Source organism: Amblyomma mixtum, chromosome 3 (assembly GCF_055824585.1).
Source record: "Amblyomma mixtum isolate Tamu chromosome 3, ASM5582458v1, whole genome shotgun sequence".
Taxonomy (NCBI): Eukaryota; Metazoa; Arthropoda; class Arachnida; order Ixodida; family Ixodidae; genus Amblyomma; species Amblyomma mixtum.
The window spans coordinates 66,027,170-66,047,058 of record NC_143014.1 but is presented as its reverse complement, the minus strand read 5'-3'; positions in this window follow the sequence as shown (position 1 = coordinate 66,047,058).

Here is a 19,889-nt window from a genome sequence, read left to right as displayed (position 1 = left end):
TTCGGGTTAGGTGGGGTGTAAGTAGATAATCTGAGCAGCGCGCCATTGGCGCGGTGGCAGCGCATAACATAGGCTGCACCGTTTACGGTGGCTAAATATGTGCGATGTGTTTAGAATGTTGTCCAGTAATGACGTCGACATTTCAGAAAAAGACCGTATTCATGCAGGATACACTTGGCTGCCCACACAGCACGATCGCTAAAACTCCATCTTCTACAAGCAGACGAGCTTCGAATATTCAAAGCCTGGGCGGACATTTCAAGGAAGCCTGGAGGCTCTGTCGCCTTTAGCAAGTAGCATGTTGTGCAAGCTTACCGTGAACGTCGTCGACGATGGACTCGACCGCACCACTTAGGACTCTGTTGTCGGTGCGGCAGTCTTCCTTCCGGTCTGGATACCGGACCTGCTGCCACCGGAGCCAGACGCTGAACCGCTGTCAGTGCTGCTGTTGACGCTGTCGCCGCCTCCGGAGCTCGTTTTTTGCTCTACACGCAGTGGGGGGCCCAAGGATGTTTGGTTCGGTACCGCCGTTGGTGTCCTCGCAGAAAGTGACAGTCCCCGCTTGCGCAGGGTGCCGCCGCCGACCCCGCAAGGCTGGATATTGCGACGCCTTTGGTTGCTGCGCCGGCTGGTTGAATTCGGGTATGTTGGATACTACAGACTGGTACCCCAGAGTAAAGACTGCTTCAGATGTCAGTGGCAGACGCTCATAGTCTTCTGCTTCCGGGGGCTTCTTGCAGCAGCAAACAAGACAGCCCATGATGATGCCTGAAGAACCTGAAGACACCTCAAAGGAAGCAAACGCCTTGAAGATTTCTCCCAAAGGAAATGGTGGACACCGGGAACACCTACGTGGCGAAATGCACGCAGGGAGAATTCTACGCACGAGACGGGCGCGAGAACTCTGTTCTTCTTCTTCTTCTCCCTCAGCAAAAATGAAGAACTCTGTGCGTGTGTGGAGAAGAAGTGTCGGCGGCAGAGGAGCTTCCGCAGGTGCCAATGATGATGATTGCCACACTCAACCGATGATATGTCGGCGATTGCTGCCCGCAACCGAATGCTTTGTGTCCCACGAGGCCGGAATGTTCTCTAGCCGATGTCGTTCCTTCTCCGGAGTGGGCCCCTCCCGCGAACAGCCTCGCGACAAGGGTAGTGCGCGCGGCACTTCACTGCTTGTATGGTGCCCCTGAGGTCATTAAAGTACCGGTCGGTCCGTATTCGATTTGATGGGCATAGCTTGCCTTTGTTCAGGAGACGTTGTCGCTGCTGAAAGTAGCTTCAGCGCTTTCGCTTTGCGCGATTGAAAGAACGAGGAGCGCCTTTACGGCTGCCGCGCTATGGCATAAAAGAGCAATACTTTCCAATGCTTGCGCCAAGCTGTCGCTATGCTTTTTACCTGTTGAGGCGGGCGATGATTGGACCAAGATGTAAGGAGACACGGCAAGGCATGATTCCTGCTATGCATGCATGCGCCTAAATACAAAGGGGCGCGCAAGCGTAAGATTGAAAGTTATCGTATCTATAGACAGTGATTGTGACTTTCTTTAGCAGCCAAGTTTTGCTAATGCAGAGCTTCAAATATCATTCGAAGTGCACACTACGTCGGATATGCTCACGTGTGGATGTTGTGCGTAGTAGTGTGTCATTTGCATGGGGTTGGCGCAGCGATAAAGGCGTGACATCTTCTTTGGAAAATGCTCGCAAATATTGCAAGAGGAGGATCGCGCAAGATTCTGATAGAATCGCAGCAACTGTGGAAACTTCCGTGTTAATTATCACAAAGCGAAACTTACGCAACAATGCAGGACACGTGACGTGGTACCTGAAGCAAATTCAATGGAACTGCGATGTGTGCCTAGTTAGAGTCGAAGCTAGTGAGCATAAAAACAAGGATCTGAGAAAAAAATTGGCTGTGGTTTGGCCAATGGCCATCCCGAGTAGAATTACGGAAGCAACGGTGCGGCAATCGAGCGGCGGCGGCATCTCAGGGGGCACTTTGACTGTTTAAAGGGCGCAGAGGCGAAAGCGTTTTCCGCACCACTTTTACTGCCTCCGTGGCACTGATGACGTCAGCACTGGATGACGTCACATATAACTAAGCGCTAATTACTAAGCAATGATAAATTACTAATTAATGTCTGTCTAATTTTTGATTAATGACTAAATACTAATTAACTGCTAATTAATGACGCTTAAGCTTCGCCTTTAGGATTCGAACGCGACAGCGTATTGTAGCACTGCCAGGGAGTCCACGGAATGCCACCACCCGTTCGGCGCGATACCTTTGCCCTTTAAATGCAACGCTTTTTGAGGAAAGGAAATGCCGCAGTAATTCTCTGTCTGTCGGAGTGAAAGAAGAAAGAGAAAGAGGGGCCGTAATGAAGAAGATGAAAATTGTATTTGAGGAAGGGAAATTACGCAGTAACTGTCTAACACTCGCTCCTCGCGCATGCGCAGTTGGGGCTCTCCGGCGCTCTGTGAAATCGCTAGAGAAGCATTCAGTTTTAAATGCCAGGGCCAAAGCACAGCAGCAGCTTCGACACCGCAGAGGATGTGCGCGTAACTGTGATGGCTCGCGTCGGCTTATCTTTCTTTCGAAGTAGGATGGATAACTGGGCGAGTTTGTACTGATACGTCGTGGGAGGGAACAGCGCGAAACAAAACGACCGACAGCGCTCGTCTTTGTGTCCTCTTGCTTTGTCTGTCGTTTTGTTTCGCGCTGTTCCCTCCCACGATGTATCTTTTTTTCGCACGTGTCCCCCTGGCATTGTGATGAAATTATTCCAAAATAATGCTCAGGACAAGCGGGTACTTCGAAGGAAGCAGCGTAAATGAAACGATTTCCTTCTGCCTCCCACGAGAAAAAGAAAGCAGATAACACATCCGATGGACGGAACTGGGACTTCGCAAACTTGTACGCAGGGCCCTTCAAGTTACATGAACACAAGGTTTCATCCTACACTGGCCCACTACGCGAGAACTGAGTCCTATCTTTGGCGGTCATGTCGTGCAGATACGAGTGCTCTTATTTCGTCGTTATCGAATTGCTAGGTTCGATTAAATAAAATTTGAACCATGAAAACTGCTTGAGAAGATACGCGAAAGTGTTCAACTGTGACAACTGTGAGGTTGTGGACCACAACGAGAAGCAGCAAACTGCGCTATTTTCGAAAAGGGAGGCTTATTCTTGCCCCCCACCCGCTTTCTCTTTTTGTTGCGAAAGCAACACTACGCGAGTCATCGAGCCATTTCGCGGAGCTGAGGCAAGGCCATACTGCACATGCGCGAGGAGCAGTGACGTCACACGGCGCACAGTTGGCGCGCCGCCGCCGTCGATGCGCGGGTGACTCAGAGGTGCCGCCGCCGCGCTCGCCAGTTGCGCATGCGCAGTAGCGGCGCATAGCTAGCGTGCCGGGGCCGCCGCCGCTGCCGCGCGCTCTCCATCGCCTCTCTCTCTCTCCTCGTTGCACTGAACAACAACGCTAACAGTATTGCTGCAACTTTATTCTTGCAGAAATCAGCCTCTCCCTTTATAAACTTTATTTCATGCTACGTGAAACACCCTGCATATATGCCCGCAATAAAATTAATCAATTTTAAGGTCTTCACTCTGGCTAAAATGATCACACTCCTCTAAATCAGCGCTGAAACACAAGCAGCTCCACAGTTGCAGAGGACAAACACGCATTGGCCCTGTTTTATTTATGGATAAAGCGAGATAAATCGAGATTCTCGCAAGCGCTACCACAAGTGGCGAAGGCGATGCTCGCTACCTCTTTCCAACGAGAGCCAGTTCGAATGCTGCTGCGACCGAGCACTGCGGTTAGAGTAATAAGGGAGTTATTACTCCTAAGCAAACACCCAAGCGCAGCCATACGGCTACAAAGGAAATCTATACGACTTTCACAGAAACTCCGTAGTTGAAGAAAAATCCGTTTAGGTTCGCAGATCGAACCCGGGACCCCCGCCTATCCGGGGCAGTCTTTCAACCAACTAAGCTAACCAGGAGGGCTAGCATGGTGGGGGCGAGACCGAATGAACCAACAACTCGAAGTGGGAACGCTATTAGTCCAATGTGTAGGGGAATTCCTCAGGGCGGAGTAGGTTTGTAATAAGGGAGTAATTAATCGTTAGCATCCACCCAACCGCAGCCATACGGCTACAAAAGTGGTCCCCGGTTCGGTCTCCGGACCGAGACGAATTTTTCTTCGACTACGAAGTTTCTGTGAGACCTGTATTGCTTTCCTCCGTAGCCATATGGCTTCGCTTGGGTGGATGCCAGTGAGTAATTACTCCCTCATTACAAATATACTCCACCTTTACTGGACTAACTAAAGACAGAGGTTCTGGTGAGACGTCACTAAGCGGCGGCCAGACTGACCCGCAGCTAGAACTTCAGTGAAAAAGCGTTTTTTGGTTTAAATATGCTCTTCGTCACGATGTACGCCGGCAAGCTTTTAATTATTATTTTCTCAACGTGCAGTTTTTCTTTCTTCACTTTTGCGTGCCCTCATGAGAAGCGATTTAACCGAAGGTTCCGTATCAGTCATCGCGCGAAGTAGTCACGCCGCACGGGCCTTCCCGCATTGGGCGCGACTCTAAATGCAGATGTTTCGGCCGGAAATTCATGTGCCGCTACTCAGGTTCCTACAGGGTGACAAAACACCCCGTGAACTGGTTATGCGTGCAGTCAGAGGGAAGCCACAGAGTCGCGTAGACGGGGGCGTCTTCCGACAGGAAAACAAAAGAGGGATTTCTGGCTATGCTTGCTGACTGGGGTATAATCACTTTCCGTGCGGCTCGCAAAATCCCCATGCTGCTGCATGCAGGCTGGGGCCGACAAAGCAGTCGTGCCCCAGGGCGGAGATGAAGGCGGGAAAACCCGCATTCTCGCTTCTTTCACAACGCAGTGACGGCTGAGCTTCAAAGCTTCCGCGAGTAATAGCAACGTACAACATCTCACACCTTCAAGATAACATTGTCGCTTTTAACTATTTATTTTTACTCAGCACATTATGCATGAAGAAAAAACCGCCTCGTAAAAGGAGGACATTGATTCAATATGAAATCGGTTTCGGCGTTCGTGGCACATTTTTTAAGCAGTGCTTCTGTACTCCCCCCATCTCAGGAACCTGATGTGTATTGAAGTGAAGCCTCCAGCACAAGCGAGGAGCGTCCACCCTCAGGAAGCACCCCCCCCCCCCCCAAACACCTCTCCATACCTCTTCCCCCCCCCCCCCCCCCCCTTTATGGGGGCCACCCGACCATCGCTACCATCGACCCACCGCCCTACCCCCACTCACTTCAACCTGCATGCAGAAGCGCCAGCCACCACCAGCCCACCCAACTCTACCCTCCAGAAGCACTACCCGCCACCAAACACCTACATCTTCCCTCAACAAGGCCTCCACCCACTAGAAGCCCACACAACAGCGAAACGAAAAAACTTTTTTTTTCCTGCTGGGAGCCGACTTTCTCGAGGCACATGTGTGCGCATAGATCCTAACTGTCGGCACCTTGAGGTGGATAGCGAGCGAGAAAAGAAATTTTAGGTGCGACCACTCACCCTCGCACGTCCCTGGCCCATTTCTGCCTCATCATTGCACTGGCAACGTGCAAAGCACCTGGCATCGCAAGCGCGATTATAAACGCGGCTTTGCATGAAGACGATGCGGGCAAGCTAGCGATGAGCGTCGGAGAACCGTTTCGGGAGCGCTCTGTGTATTTTTTTTTCTTTTTCCGGGAACTGAAAGAATATAGGAGGTACTGGTGCTGATCATTTATATTCGGGACCATAGGTTTAATTACAGACCTGACATGGACATGGAAAAAATTTATTTTGTAATTTTTAGAGGTGTTGGCGGCCCTTAAGGGCCGCTAGGTGCTGTGGGACCCCTGGTCCAGGATACCGCACCTGGTTGCTGCCATAGTTGCTCGACATACGAGGAACCTTTGTACATCTTCCTCGCTGGCCAGCAGGTGCGCCTACTGCGTCGCACTCGGGTTGTCTATTTTCTGATCCAACTTTGCCTGCGAGCAAGTCCATGTTACATGTACCAGCGTCGGTTTGTCCTTGTACACTAAACAAAAATATACCCAAAAGGGAGTAAAAAGGGTGGCGGTCACCCTTTTTACTCTATTAGTGAGAACATTTACTCCATGAGTGGGGAGTAAAAAGGTGGACTGTCCTCCATTTTACTCCCATGAGGGAATAAGGGAGTAAATGAGGATTTACCAGCATTTACTCCAGTCTAGAAAGGGAGTTAATTGTGCCAAATACTCCATCAGTGCCGAAATGGAGTAAAAAAACACCATTTTGTGCAATCCACCCCGCCACCTAGCGTCTCGTCTGCTTCTGGTCAGTCGTCTGATAACGGCAGTGAGTGAAGACCGCTTGGTTACCATCGTCGCCGGATCTCTGCTGACTTCTGCTCCTTCACGGGCGCCTGCCGCGGTACAAGATATCGGCTTGTCGCCGTTTTCCGCTACAGTACGGTACATAATTGAATTGCTCCTGTGAAGCCTCCAGTGCTCTAACCATACCTAACTTTCCTTGGTTTGTGTCGCCACCCCGTTACAGCCCCCGCTTAGGCCTAATTCTCACAGGCTTTTTTCAGTGTGGTTCTCGCAATGTGTTCTCGCATGAACTGGAACTGTGATAGAACATAGTGTCAACGCTGAGCTCTTGATTGAGCTCATGAGGCCACATTTTTCCTCAGCCATGTTTAAAATCCAAGCCTTAATGAAGTGAATATGAAAGCAAGCACTGCCATTCCAAACTACCATCAGGTGTATTTTCATCTTTTCTGCTCTGGTTTTGGATCAAATATAGCGTGGTGCATGACCGTGAAAACTACCCAGCGTCTCCTTTTCAGTTTTGAACTACTGATTATAAGGTTACATCCCTTTATCTACGAACATGGCCAACGAAACGAGCTCGTACAGCAAAAGGAGACGACAAGCAGACGACTCCTGCCGCGTACGCCGCCGCTGGGCTAGCAGACGGCGTAAAGAATGCGTTACGCGGGGTCTAGGGCAGCGCAGTTTCCCAAGTTGGGTTGCCGGCGGCCCGCAGAGCTACTGCCCGTTTCCGCCGCTGTCACTGCTGTAAGAGTGAGCCTGAATGAGAATAAATAAACATGACGCCATTTTTGGGCTCCATTTCTGTGGGTAGTAAAAAATTTACTCCCTTTTCAGTCCAAAATAACTCCCTTATATAAGAGTAAATAAAAAACACCATACGTATGGAGTAAAAAAAAACCTCCTTTTGGGTGTGCGTTAGAGGACAAGCCATTTACTCCCTTTTGGGTGTTTTTTTGCTAACAGTGTACCACGGACATTCGTCGGTGCATTGTGTAGGGTATATCTTGTACAGAGGATACAGCAAACCCAGTGGCACCTTCAGCCTATCTTAGTGAAGCAGCGCAACGGCACAAGGCCAAGGGAAGAAGAGGACAAACACTTCTTCCCTTGGCCTTGTGCCGTTGCGCTGCTTCACTAAGATATGTCAGACCAACTCGCCCACCAGTTCATGTTGTACCTTCAGCCTGCTCTAACCTAACCTTGCGCCATTGTGCCCTTTCCAACGTGCTCCTAAATCACATTGATTACAGACAAACACAGATCTGTGACGTAAGCAAGATGCGGTGGTGCTGCTGTCGCCGGCTGGGTAGCGCTGGCATCGAGGCACCCTACGGCTGGGTACGGCTGGGGCAAAGTGTACTAGCCACTGCCCATGCAGCGCTTGTCCCCGCCAGTGGCGAACAAAGCTGCGGTGCTAGTCGCCCGCTCTTGAACGCATTCCCGTGGCGTTCCGAGTTCTTCTGCAAACGGAATTGGCGACTTGCGTTGCGTCATGTAGCGTGCCTGGTGCATTAAAAAAAAAAACGAAATATTTCTTTAAGGCTGCACAGCCAGTACTCCGACAGTGGTTTAGGAGAAGGGGACACTCGAATGCCGTGATAATCCGCCTGTTTATGGTGGCGTTGCGATCGGACGCTCTGAGGCGGGCCGCAACTGGCGACGCCGCTGGCACAGTGTACTAGAAGTAGGAAGTGCATCATCCGCGGGCTGAAAGCGGGTCGTTTCAGGGATGAAAGCTCAGAGTGTAGGGAGCCCTCGAGGAGTGCTATATGAGCGCATAGCAGACAGCTTGTCGAGCCGCCCCCGTCGCCGCAATTTGTGTGGAATTTGTCATCACGGCGCAATACTTGACGTGGTTACGAAGGCGCTAATTTGAAAATTTTGCGGCTTCGGTACCCTAAGCTTCACCTAATATATCAAATCGCAGCAGTTCGCGGCTAATGACAGCAGTTCTCTAAGTGTGGCTTGTGGTGGCGAAAGAAAAAGTGTGCGCAGGAGTATACGGTTGCGACCACCGTGGTAATATCGAATGCGGTTAAGCTGCCGTAAAATAGCATGCAATTTTCTGAACGTAATGTGGAAATTTGATTTCTCGCACGTATTTGTAAACACCGCTATTATGATAGCCTGGTCAGGTAATCGAGCGTACCGTTTTACACGGGCATTTGCAGGCAGGGTAGCCTGCGCGTAAATGTGTCTGCGTAATTCGAACACATTGCATGCTGACAGGACTATGCAAAGAGCACTTTAAAAAGGAAGTAAAACGACAATGTTGGACACTTTATTTCACAGTGGGCAGTTATGAACGAAAACGGCAATACAAAATGATGATTAATCGGCGCATGGCCATGGCCATGCGCCGATTAATCAGCAAAATATCTGAGTAATCGCAAAATCGCAAGTAATCGCAAAATATCTCAGAAAAATATCTGAGTATCTCAGCGGGAGGTCATCAAAACTTACAAACAGCTAACAGTAAACAAGCCCCTCCCCCTCCCCCTTCCCATAAAAACAAAGTTATAAACAATTTCATGCAATAAATAGATAGCTTAATATAAAAGACTGCACAACATTAAATGCACCGAACAGCCTTTTACTGACATGGAAATTAGATTACATTATAAACAGAACAAGGTTCGAGTGAAGTATAAGTACATAAATGTTGAGGCCAAACACATAAAAACATATAAAAACCATAAAAACACGGGCAAAGTGAATGTGAGGGCTGGAACCAGAAGCAAATTAACGTTACAACAAATCTGTAACACATGTTGTGCCACAGCAGCGATGATTTGCACCTCCTCAGCTTGAAGTGTTTTATCTGTTCTCTTTTAGAGCTCTGCTGTTAGTTCAGTGATTTTACATAACAACGGAAACGCGGTTGAACGTAAAACTTCACTATACGAAGTGTGAGGTTACTGTCATGGGCACATCATCCTAGCCTAGGAACATCGGTGCTAGGAACATCGGCGGCGTCTGTCCTCGAGCAAATTCGAGGAAGATCTGTTCGGTCTCTTTCTTCGCACGTCGAAAACGGTTAGCTGTAATCACAGCGGCCTTCCAGGAGCCAACGCAGAAAACAGTGTGGGAGGAAGATGACACAGGAGACACGGACAGGCGCTGATGAGGACGATACGCACTACAGCTGTGACAGGCAAGTAACTACCACCACGTCAGCTGTAAAGGGTGTCTCATATGTGATAGTGGTGAATGGTTAATGAGCGAAATTGTGCAAATGAGTTCTGCTGGTTGAAGAACATCATTACTGTACGAATAGTGCTGTACGAATGAGAAGAATTTTGGAACGTATAATGCTTGCGATATGTTTGTAATCCTGTTTTATAGTTATTCTGAGCGGCATCACATTGAAAGCGCAGAAATATCGTAACGCTTAATCTGAAAGTTAAACTGATGTTTGCGATGCGACGGCATCAGCGAGGACAAAACTGCACTAAAGTGAAAAGTGGATTGGAATGGGAAGCGCTGTTCTCTCGTCGAAGAAAACTCCGTGCGAGGTTGTTGTTCCCAGAATTTCACAACACGACTGTAATAAAAATATTTGCTTGAAAGCACCGAGTTACATATTCGAACGAACTGATAATGACTTCGAAATTCGAGAATACCGGTCTAGGACGAATCTTATGCTAAATCATCCTTTGCGCGAATCGTAACAGAGTGATACCGATTGCGCAGTGATCAAGTGTGCTTTACCAATGATTTGTTCTTTTCAAAGCTGTCAATCCTCCTCCTAATCGCCGCCTGGACAAAGCGGGATATTTCTGAGTAAAGAATAAAGAATTTGCTCATTTTTAACGCTAGCCGGTGTAGGATTATCCTTTTGCCAATAAACTCTCTCACAATACCGAATGCAATTGCCGTTCTCCCTTTTCTGATGAACTGCGAATTAGCCTCACGCATCACCGGTGCGCCAAACACGGATCGCGCTTTCTCCGTGAGCAGCCACCGCGCAGTTTCGTCGCTCCGTCTCTCTGCCTTCCTCTTCAGTTGACAATGCACCATGGCACGACAGCAAAACAACGTGACTCGGCAGAAAAGAACGAACGAAATGAAGCACAGAAGCTCTAAGACGCGGCGCGTGTTCTCTCCGCGCCGCAAGCGATGCGGCAGCACTCCTCTTACAGCCAGCGCCCTCTACGATTTTCATCGCTCCGGCGACCACTGCTTCATTAGTAGCGTTTTCATGTGCCCCCAAGGTAAGCCTATATACCGACCGTCTTCTGCTTTATTCAAACACAGAATTTGTGGCAGATCTCAAGCACACCTTAGCGTTTGCAAACGTCGAGCGCGGTACCATGTGCCTTTCCGGATTCCTCTAATAACTTCTTATTTGTTATATCCCCAGAGCGAGCGATTTCTCATGACAGTAGCGTTTATTCTTGCTTTCTTTATAATTAACCTCCCTGTGTGGTTTTGCATGTAATCTCTGTCATAAATTACCCATATATCAGGACACTTGTATGCCTTAAATATATACGTAAGTTTTGTAGCCTGGTCGTGCCGGGCTCACCATTTTAAACCATGACTCCCAATTTTCCTGCGCTAAAGCTCAGACCCAAAACCTCCGCCTCTTTTCGGCAAATGTCTGCCAAGTCTTGAAGACCTCTCGGGACGTCTGCTAGAACAATTATATATCATCAGCATATACCAGTCGCGGTATGCGACGTGTCTCCAGGTGGCCCCTTCGCCGTCACGACACAATAGGCCCTAATCCGCTAATTTCTAACTTCCGTTCAATCTCCCTCATGCGAACCGCAAACCGAAGTGGGCATAAAAGACATTCCTGCCTATGTCCCTTTTTAACCGCAACTCCAGCGCTTTCGCGACCGGACAGCGCCAGCGCCTCCACCAGCGGCTCACACCCACACAGACCGTTTGCCGAAGGTATCAAGTTGGTGTGCCTGATGCCAGTGGCCCATCTGTACCCAAATTCGCTCCTCATCCACCATTACCTAGCTCTATGGAGAGATTCATCATCATCATCAGCCTGACTACGCCCCCCCCACTACATGGTTTTATTCCTTGTTTTTTGGGGGTTTTGTTTTGTATGAATGAATTGACAGTGCGCGCGCCAAAGTTTGTGATTGTGTTGCGTTTGTTTCTATGGGTCTGTGCCCTGGGTTATTTTCGAGCTTTTATAAGCACCTGTTTCCTGAAATAAAAATTTAGTTGATAGTCTGCGCTCGTGTCGTGCCTTCTACCTAGTGTCCGTGTTTTTTTGCTCAGTTAAAAGTATGAATCCCCACCAGCTCGCCCAATTTTCCGTCCTTATGACAAATGCCTTTACAAAGAGTCATTTGCTTGCAAAGAGACAAAGAGACATTTGTTCAAACTGTTCAAACAATATGTCTCTAATTAACCCTGTCCTTCGCCAGCCGCGGCCACCATATTCCCGCAAATTTCTTAATCTCATCCGCCGACCTAACTTTCTGCCGCCCTCTGCTACGCTTGCATTCTCTTGAAATCCAGTCCGTTGCCCTTAACGACCATCGGTTACCTTGCCTTCGCGTTGCATTCCCTGCCCAAGGCCCCAAGCCGATTTCTTCTTGATTTCGACTAGGATGTCATTAAACAACGTTTGTCCCATGACCAACTCTGCTCCCTTCCTGTTCCTTGACGATCGTTTTCCTTGCTGTAGCTCGCTGCGTTGCCTTCCATTTAAGTTGAACCCTTTTTTTGTTAGCCTCCACGTTTCTGCCCCATAGGTGAGTACCGGTAAGATACAGTTGTTATATATTTTTTTCTTGCGGGATATTGATAAACTGTCATTCACGATCTGAGACAACCTACCAAATGCGATCCACATCATTCTTATTCATCTAGTTTGTGGGAATCCTGGCTTTCTGCCGTCGCCTTTGCTCGGCTAGCCGGCCTCCCGCGTTGTTTCTCCTCTTTCCCTTGCTCCCGCCTCAGGCGGTGGAGAGGCGGCTGGGTGACTAATCACTGTCATTTAGCCACAGCTCCGCCCCGGCTCCCCAAGGGCCTTTGCCATTGGCGCCTTTTGGCGGGAATCCGGGACCCGTTTTGGGCGGCCGCGCACTGCGCGACCGTCCGAGCGGGGCCCAGAGAGAGAGATCCCTCCGAGACAGCGTAAGGTGCGTACGTTACTGTTTGTCCGTGCCGGCTTTGCCGCTCGGACCAGTGCTTACTCGAGCTCGCCCGCACGTGTCCTCTGACCTGCAGCGGCTCGAGCCTGTCCAGCGGGGTCCAGCGACCTCTGACAGGCGTACCTTGCGTTGAATGCCCACTCTCTCTCGCAACCGGCCCAACGGTCGACACGAGAGAGAGATCACAGCACTGCCGCGGGGACATTCTCCTGCAGCGGCGTGCTAGCGGTGCGCATTACTCGAGTCGCTTCGTGCGCGCAGCGGAGCCTTGCTCCTCGCGCGCCCCCGGGACGGGGTGACTATTGAGTGTGTGTGTATCAGCTGGAGGACGATGTGAATAAACATCTCCTTTGTGAACTTGGAGGCCTATTTCTTTGCGGCGAATCGCTCTCCTCCCAGCGGAGGCTGAGTGCACTGCATCGGTGTCCCAGTGTGTGTGTGGTGACGGCTGATCGGGGCCCTTGGCTCGCGCGAAGCTCGAACCCGCGGTGGGTGGTGGCCTGTGTCCACTTAGAAACCCACAACTGGCGCCCAACGTGCTAAGTCATTGGCGCTTACGCCTTTGATGGCACATTAGCCGAGCAGGTCGCCTTGACGATCACGCTTGCGCACCATGTCTACCACCCCCAGCGGGGCACTCGGCAGCTACATGTCGGCTCCCTACGGAGTTGTAGCGTCGTTTGATCCGCTGGCTGCTGTTCCTTCGAATAGCTAGACACCGTGGTTGGCCGCGGCCCCCATTGGGGTTTACGGCGACACAACCCAAAATGTCGACCACGCGGCTCCCATTGGAGCTGTATCGGAAGCACCCTGCGGTGCATCCGCTGGTCGCATGCCTCAGCTGTGCACGCTTTCCGCCCAGTGCGAAAGCAGTTCGTGTCACACTGCAGCAACCGGCAGTTTCGAACAGCAGCAGCCGTGCCCCGCGAGCAGTCAATTCTGCTCTGGGAACGGCGAGGCGCTGGCCCGGTTCCCTGTGGAAACCACGCCGCTCATCGAACTAGGAGCCTTGCCTCCCTCGTTCGTGCAGCCCGCCCAAGCCTCCACTGAGGCAGGGGTGCAGTGCGCTCAGTTGGCTGATGCGGCTCCGCGAGCCTGCGGGTCGGCTGGCGCGCTGGGCTCTCCTGATACAGCATTACGACTTTTCCGTGCAGTGTCGAAAGGGGAGCACAAACGTGGTAGCTGACGCGCTATCCCGTGCCCCACTCGCCAGCGGCGCCTTGACGCCTGTAGGCGGAGGGGGCGAAACAGCGGACGAGCCGCCGGGCGGCAAGGAGGGGGAGCCCGCAAACGGGTTAACCCATTCCGCTAACCAGGCAAGCAGCGCTTCGCAAAGCGGACGAGAGGCAAAGCTCTTCGTGAGCGCCTCGGAGTTGCCGACGCGAACGGAAATTTTGGCTGCAAACCTGAGTGGGGACGAGACCATGCTCCCCTCTGGGATGACTGGAATCGTTTTCAGCCGTAAGAGCTACTGAAAGCCCAGCAAAATGACCCCTTTTGTCGCGAGGTGAGCGACGGTCTCAGGGAGACAGAGCGCCGTGACGCTACTTGTATTGTAGCGGGCGCAGGAGGGGCAGAAGCCAGCGTGTGTCGCGGCGAACCCCGGGGAGTCATATTTGCTGGACAATGACGGGCTCGTGCTGAAGTACATAGCCACCGATGACGAGTCCATCGACCCGTTCAAGGTGGTTATCCCCAAAAGTCTGAGAGGCGCACCTTTGCGATTCTCTCATGACGAACCACTGGCCGGTCATCTGAGTGGCTCCAAAGTTTTTGCAAAACTGAGTCAATCGGTGACGTGGCCCGGCATGAAGCGTGACATTATCCGCTATTGCCGTTCCTGCCATGTCTGTCAAGCGGTGAAGTCACGGGGTGGCAAGCCGCCTGGAACGATGAAACCGATTGACAGTGTGCGTCCGTGGCAGATGGCCACCTGCGATTTGATGGGGCCTTCCCCAGGAGCAAGCAGGGGTTCATTGACCTGAAGGCCTACGCGTCACGGTCTGATGAGCTTGCGCCGGTACCCATTGGTATCAAATGCAAGCGCCGCAAAGGCACAACTGGTGCTGCGGAACGCAAGCGTACGGAGCACCGGTACAATCTGAGGCGACGGTCACCGGTGTGATTGATGCCGGACGGCGGACTCTTCCGCAACCGAAGGCACGCAGCCTCAGCTAGCTGGCGAGCTTTCTCGTCAGGCCCTACCCAGGTGAAGCACGGTGTGTTATTTTTTTTGTTGTTTTTGCAGCATGCTCAGTTCCAGTCTTGTGTGTTTATCAGTTTATTTATTTGTTTTGTTTGAGTCAGCTTCTAGCCACTTTCGTTTCCCCGCTTGTACATCTGTTTTCGTTCTAACGTACCGAGATGTACATAGGCAAACTTCAGCCCGCTCGTGCTTGCTCTTATCTGCTAGAAGGAATAGATTGGGTGTCGTTTGTACAGCGCGCCTTTTCTCATTTCCGGCCCGACTGTGGGTGGTTGGCTCGTTAAGGAGCCGTGTGTCGCGGTGCGAGTTTTGTGCGGCCCGCATGGAGGGGAAGTTGGCGGGGCGTTTGGGGCGATGGGGGGGCGGAAAGTGCACCCTTTGACCCTCGCCGCGGCGCCTCTGGACGCTTCTGATGGGGGGGTCGTTGTCGCCGACCAGCGTCCGCGCACGTGCCGGTGTATGCGTGTTTGTGGCTGTGGCTGTGTGCGCGCGTAACCATGAGCCAAGGCGACGCCTGTGAGTTGTGCCGTTGTGTCCTTCTGCGTGAGCGCGAGGATGAGAAGGACCCCTCGCTGTGGACAAGGTTACACATCTGGACGCCGCCGAACGTCCTCGCCCGTTTCAGCCGGCGTGAAGGGGGTGCACTAACTCTCTTGTGCCGAACGTGATGTCGTGTCCAAGGGCGCGAGGTCAGTGCTCTGCCGCGGCCCCGTCGTCATCAACGCACCCTACATCAACGTAAAGAAGACCGCCATCAGTCGTCGGCCCTCCCAACCCGTTCAACTTGAAGTCTGCGAGCGGTGAGTCGCCGACCGGCCCATTGGGCCGCGCCATCGAACTTTGAGGCTGGCATCCACCTGTAACACAGCTGTACAGTGGTATTCACATCTCCTTGTGTACCGTGTATATAATCTGCAGGCTGCTTTGATTTACTGAAGCGTATGCCCGTGTTTGTTTGTTTGCCTTGTTTTCCTTTGTTTGTGTTGTTTTTTTTACGTTGTTGTGGCTGGAACTGAAGTGTATCTAGTTTTTTTTTGTGTGTATTCATTTCTTTATTTTGGAACTGAAGTGTAGCTTATTTTTTTGTGTGTATTGATTTCTTTATTTTGGCCGCGTGCTTTGCCGATGGGTAGGAGGGCATTTAAGGAGAGGGGGATGTGGGAATCCTGGCTTTCTGCCGTCGCCTTTGCTCGGCTAGCCGGCCTCCCGCGTTGTTTCTCCTCTTTCCCTTGCTCCCGCCTCAGGCGGTGGAGAGGCGGCTGGGTGACTAATCACTGTCATTTAGCCACAGCTCCGCCCCGGCTCCCCAAGGGCCTTTGCCATTGGCGCCTTTTGGCGGGAATCCGGGACCCGTTTTGGGCGGCCGCGCACTGCGCGACCGTCCGAGCGGGGCCCAGAGAGAGAGATCCCTCCGAGACAGCGTAAGGTGCGTACGTTACTGTTTGTCCGTGCCGGCTTTGCCGCTCGGACCAGTGCTTACTCGAGCTCGCCCGCACGTGTCCTCTGACCTGCAGCGGCTCGAGCCTGTCCAGCGGGGTCCAGCGACCTCTGACAGGCGTACCTTGCGTTGAATGCCCACTCTCTCTCGCAACCGGCCCAACGGTCGACACGAGAGAGAGATCACAGCACTGCCGCGGGGACATTCTCCTGCAGCGGCGTGCTAGCGGTGCGCATTACTCGAGTCGCTTCGTGCGCGCAGCGGAGCCTTGCTCCTCGCGCGCCCCCGGGACGGGGTGACTATTGAGTGTGTGTGTATCAGCTGGAGGACGATGTGAATAAACATCTCCTTTGTGAACTTGGAGGCCTATTTCTTTGCGGCGAATCGCTCTCCTCCCAGCGGAGGCTGAGTGCACTGCATCGGTGTCCCAGTGTGTGTGTGGTGACGGCTGATCGGGGCCCTTGGCTCGCGCGAAGCTCGAACCCGCGGTGGGTGGTGGCCTGTGTCCACTTAGAAACCCACAAGTTATTTCAGTCATGTGACCCGGATCATGCGGTCACTACTTTACCTAAGTAGACGTATTCCATTACCGCTTCCAGCACCTCGCTGCCAATCGTAAACTGCTGTTCCCTTCAGAGACTGCTAAACATTACTTTAGTTTCCTGAATATTAATTTTTAGACCTACCGTTCTGCTTTGCGTCTCTAAGTCATCAATCATGTTTTGTAATTCATCCCCTGAGTGACTTAGCAAGGTAATGTCATCAGCGAATCGAAGATTACTAAGATATTCTCCATTAATTCTTATCCCCAACTGAACTGCAGCGGCGGCTCAGCGGTTATGGTGTTCGGCTGCTGACCCGAAGGACGCGGGTCCGATCCCGGCCGCGGCGGCTGCGTTTCGATGGACGCGAAATGCTAGAGGCCCATCTACTGTGCGATGTCAGTGCACGTTAAGAAGCCTCAGCTGGTCGAAATTATCCGGAGCCCTCCACAACGGCGTACCTCATAGCCTCAGTTTCTTTGGGACGTTAAACATCGTAAAACAACCATAACCCATCTTATTCACAATCGTTTCCAACACAAGTCTCTGAATACGTCCTGTAAACAGGAGGTGAATAGCACTGACGAGATTGTGTCTCCCTGCCCGACAACCTTCCTTATTGGAATTTTATGCTGTCTTTACGTAGGACTGTGTAGCCATTATAGTAAATAAATTCTAATAATTTTACATAAATTTAATCTACAACCTGATTCCACAATGCTTGCATGACTGTTGAGGTTTCGACTGAGTCAAATGCTTTCGCGTAATCTACGAAGGCTATGTATAGGGGTTGGTTATATTCTGCGTACTTCTCATTAACCTGATTAAAAGTGTGAATACGGTCTATCGTTGAGTAGCCTTTCCGAAAGCCTCCCTGGTCATTTAGTTGGCTGAAGTCTAAGGTTGTTCCGATTCTATTAGCGATTGCCTTAGCAAATATCTTGTAGGCAACGGACAGTAAGCTGATTGGTCCGTAGTTTTTCAAGTCCTTGATGTCATTTTTCGTATGGGTTAAGATGATGTTAGCTTTCTTTCAAGATTGCGGTACGATAGAGGTCATAAGGCATCGCATATACAGGGTGGCTAGTTTTTCTAGTGAAATTTTCCCACTGTCCGTCAATAGATCTGCCGTTACCCGATTCTCACCAGCTGCTTTCCCCCTTCGCATTGCTCCTAAGGCTTTCTATAATTGCTCTTTCATTACTGGAGGGGTGTCCCATTGCTGTGTTCTGCTCTCCCTCTCATTAATGTCCTGATTACATTGGCTACTGCATAGAGTTTTTGTAGGACCCTTCGGCTATCTTAACTACCTTTCCAAATTGCTAATGAGATTGCCCCCCTTGTCTCTTAGCGCGTACAAGACTTTCATTCCAACTGAAATAACCAGTTTAGCTCATCGGCGATGGCAGGCCTTGTGGATCTTCCACATTTTGCGGTTCGCGAAGCGAAATTTTCGACCTTGTGTGCCTTTCCTGGCGGGGATTTTTTAAAACTGATAGTTTCTGAATAAATTTAGAAGTAGACTGCATACGCTGTCGGTCGGTCATCACGAGTACATCGCTTTCCAACAGTCGTCGTGCAGTAGCACCTGTCCTATCAAGTGGCAGAGGAGAACTAGCGTTCAGAAAGTACCTATAGCAATAAAGAAAACGTTGCCCCTGCGAACATTATAAATAAAAAATAATAAATAAAAAAATAACTATAAATAAATAAATAAAGAGCCGCGGATACATCTAAACGCTATCCTCATAGCCCTTTTAGATTATAGCGCTTTACGTTGCTACGCACTATATTTCGTACACATGATTAGCGTGTCACACTACGAAACGCTGCTCAGCAGAGCGTAGTGCCGCGCAGTCACGCATGCGGCGCGAGCCTGATGTAGTGTTGCGTAACAGTGTGCGATGATGCGTGATGCTCTGTATACTGTGCCTTACTATCGGACGGTGGTTTACAGACATGTGTGTGGCGCAATGGAATTCCTCTGCGAGTCTATTGCTCGTGTCTTTTCATGTCTTGTCGCATTTTTCGCCTACCTCCTGCCCGCGACTCCTGCTCTTAATATGTTTTCGTTGTTATTTTACCGTTTTCTTTTTGTAATATGACGTCCCTAAAACGTTAAATAAAAAAGAATAAGCAGCCGTTGTCATCGCGGATCTAAGGAGCACTATTTTTATTTCAATTAGAATTAAGGACATGTTTCGGCCCCTGTTTTTGTTCGGTTAATGTAGACTTCATTTTATTTTTATCTTCTCTTAGTGAGGCGGAAGAGGAAATAATGTCTCTGCAAACGTCGTATTTCCTTCACGTGTGAACTGTCCGTTATTGAACAGTGAACTGCACCGCTACGTCTCGAAAGGAAAACACGTATACGATTACGGGGCATGCGTGTCTCGCTATGTGTGCTGCGCAGCACGCGGTCAAGAAATACCCGTGCTTTCATTCTTATTACGCGTTTCGCCGGTGAGGGACAGTGGCAAGTTGTCAAGTTGGCAAGGCGGTGAAGCCCGCCCTTCAAGGACGCCACGCCTATAACGGTATATGCGAGGCAAGAGAAGGAACAAACTTGCACAGACGACAGATTGCGAAAGCATCGGAAGGCAATTACCCCCCTAATGTAGACGGAAATCCCGCGTTGAGAGAGGGTGGAAATGACGCACCAGGTGTAAGCAGCGGCGTACACTTCGTTCCCGCCTCCGGAACACAGCAGCGACAGACAGTCCCGCAACGACTGGCGCAGTGCACACAGTGGCGCGAACAGTGATCGTGCTGGCCTCGACCCCTCTTTTCTCTGCCTCCAGCATATGGTACGTGCGTTCTACCTATTGTAAGAAAACAGTGAGATTGGTAAATTTCTTTGGTCATATTTTATATTTTTTAAAGAGGGTTTAGCGCCTTTAGCGTATTCAACGACGCTGAAAAGGAAAGAAGCTAAATATTCTTAATCATTTTCTGGTTATTTGATCGAGCATAAGAATTCAACGTATACGAAATAAATCGGATGAACTCGAGTGCGTTCATTACATCAATTTCACTAATTTCAATTTGCGGCACTTTAACTTCATGATTCCATTCGTAAAGTGTGTTTCTTTTTTTTTTTTTGGAAGTGCCCACGCAAGCAATATCCCCGAGGATTTTCAGCTCGGTGACGTGCGTCGCGGGTAAAGCAGACACTTGTCACATTTATTCCCGCGTTACCCGTCCCAGGGGTCGAG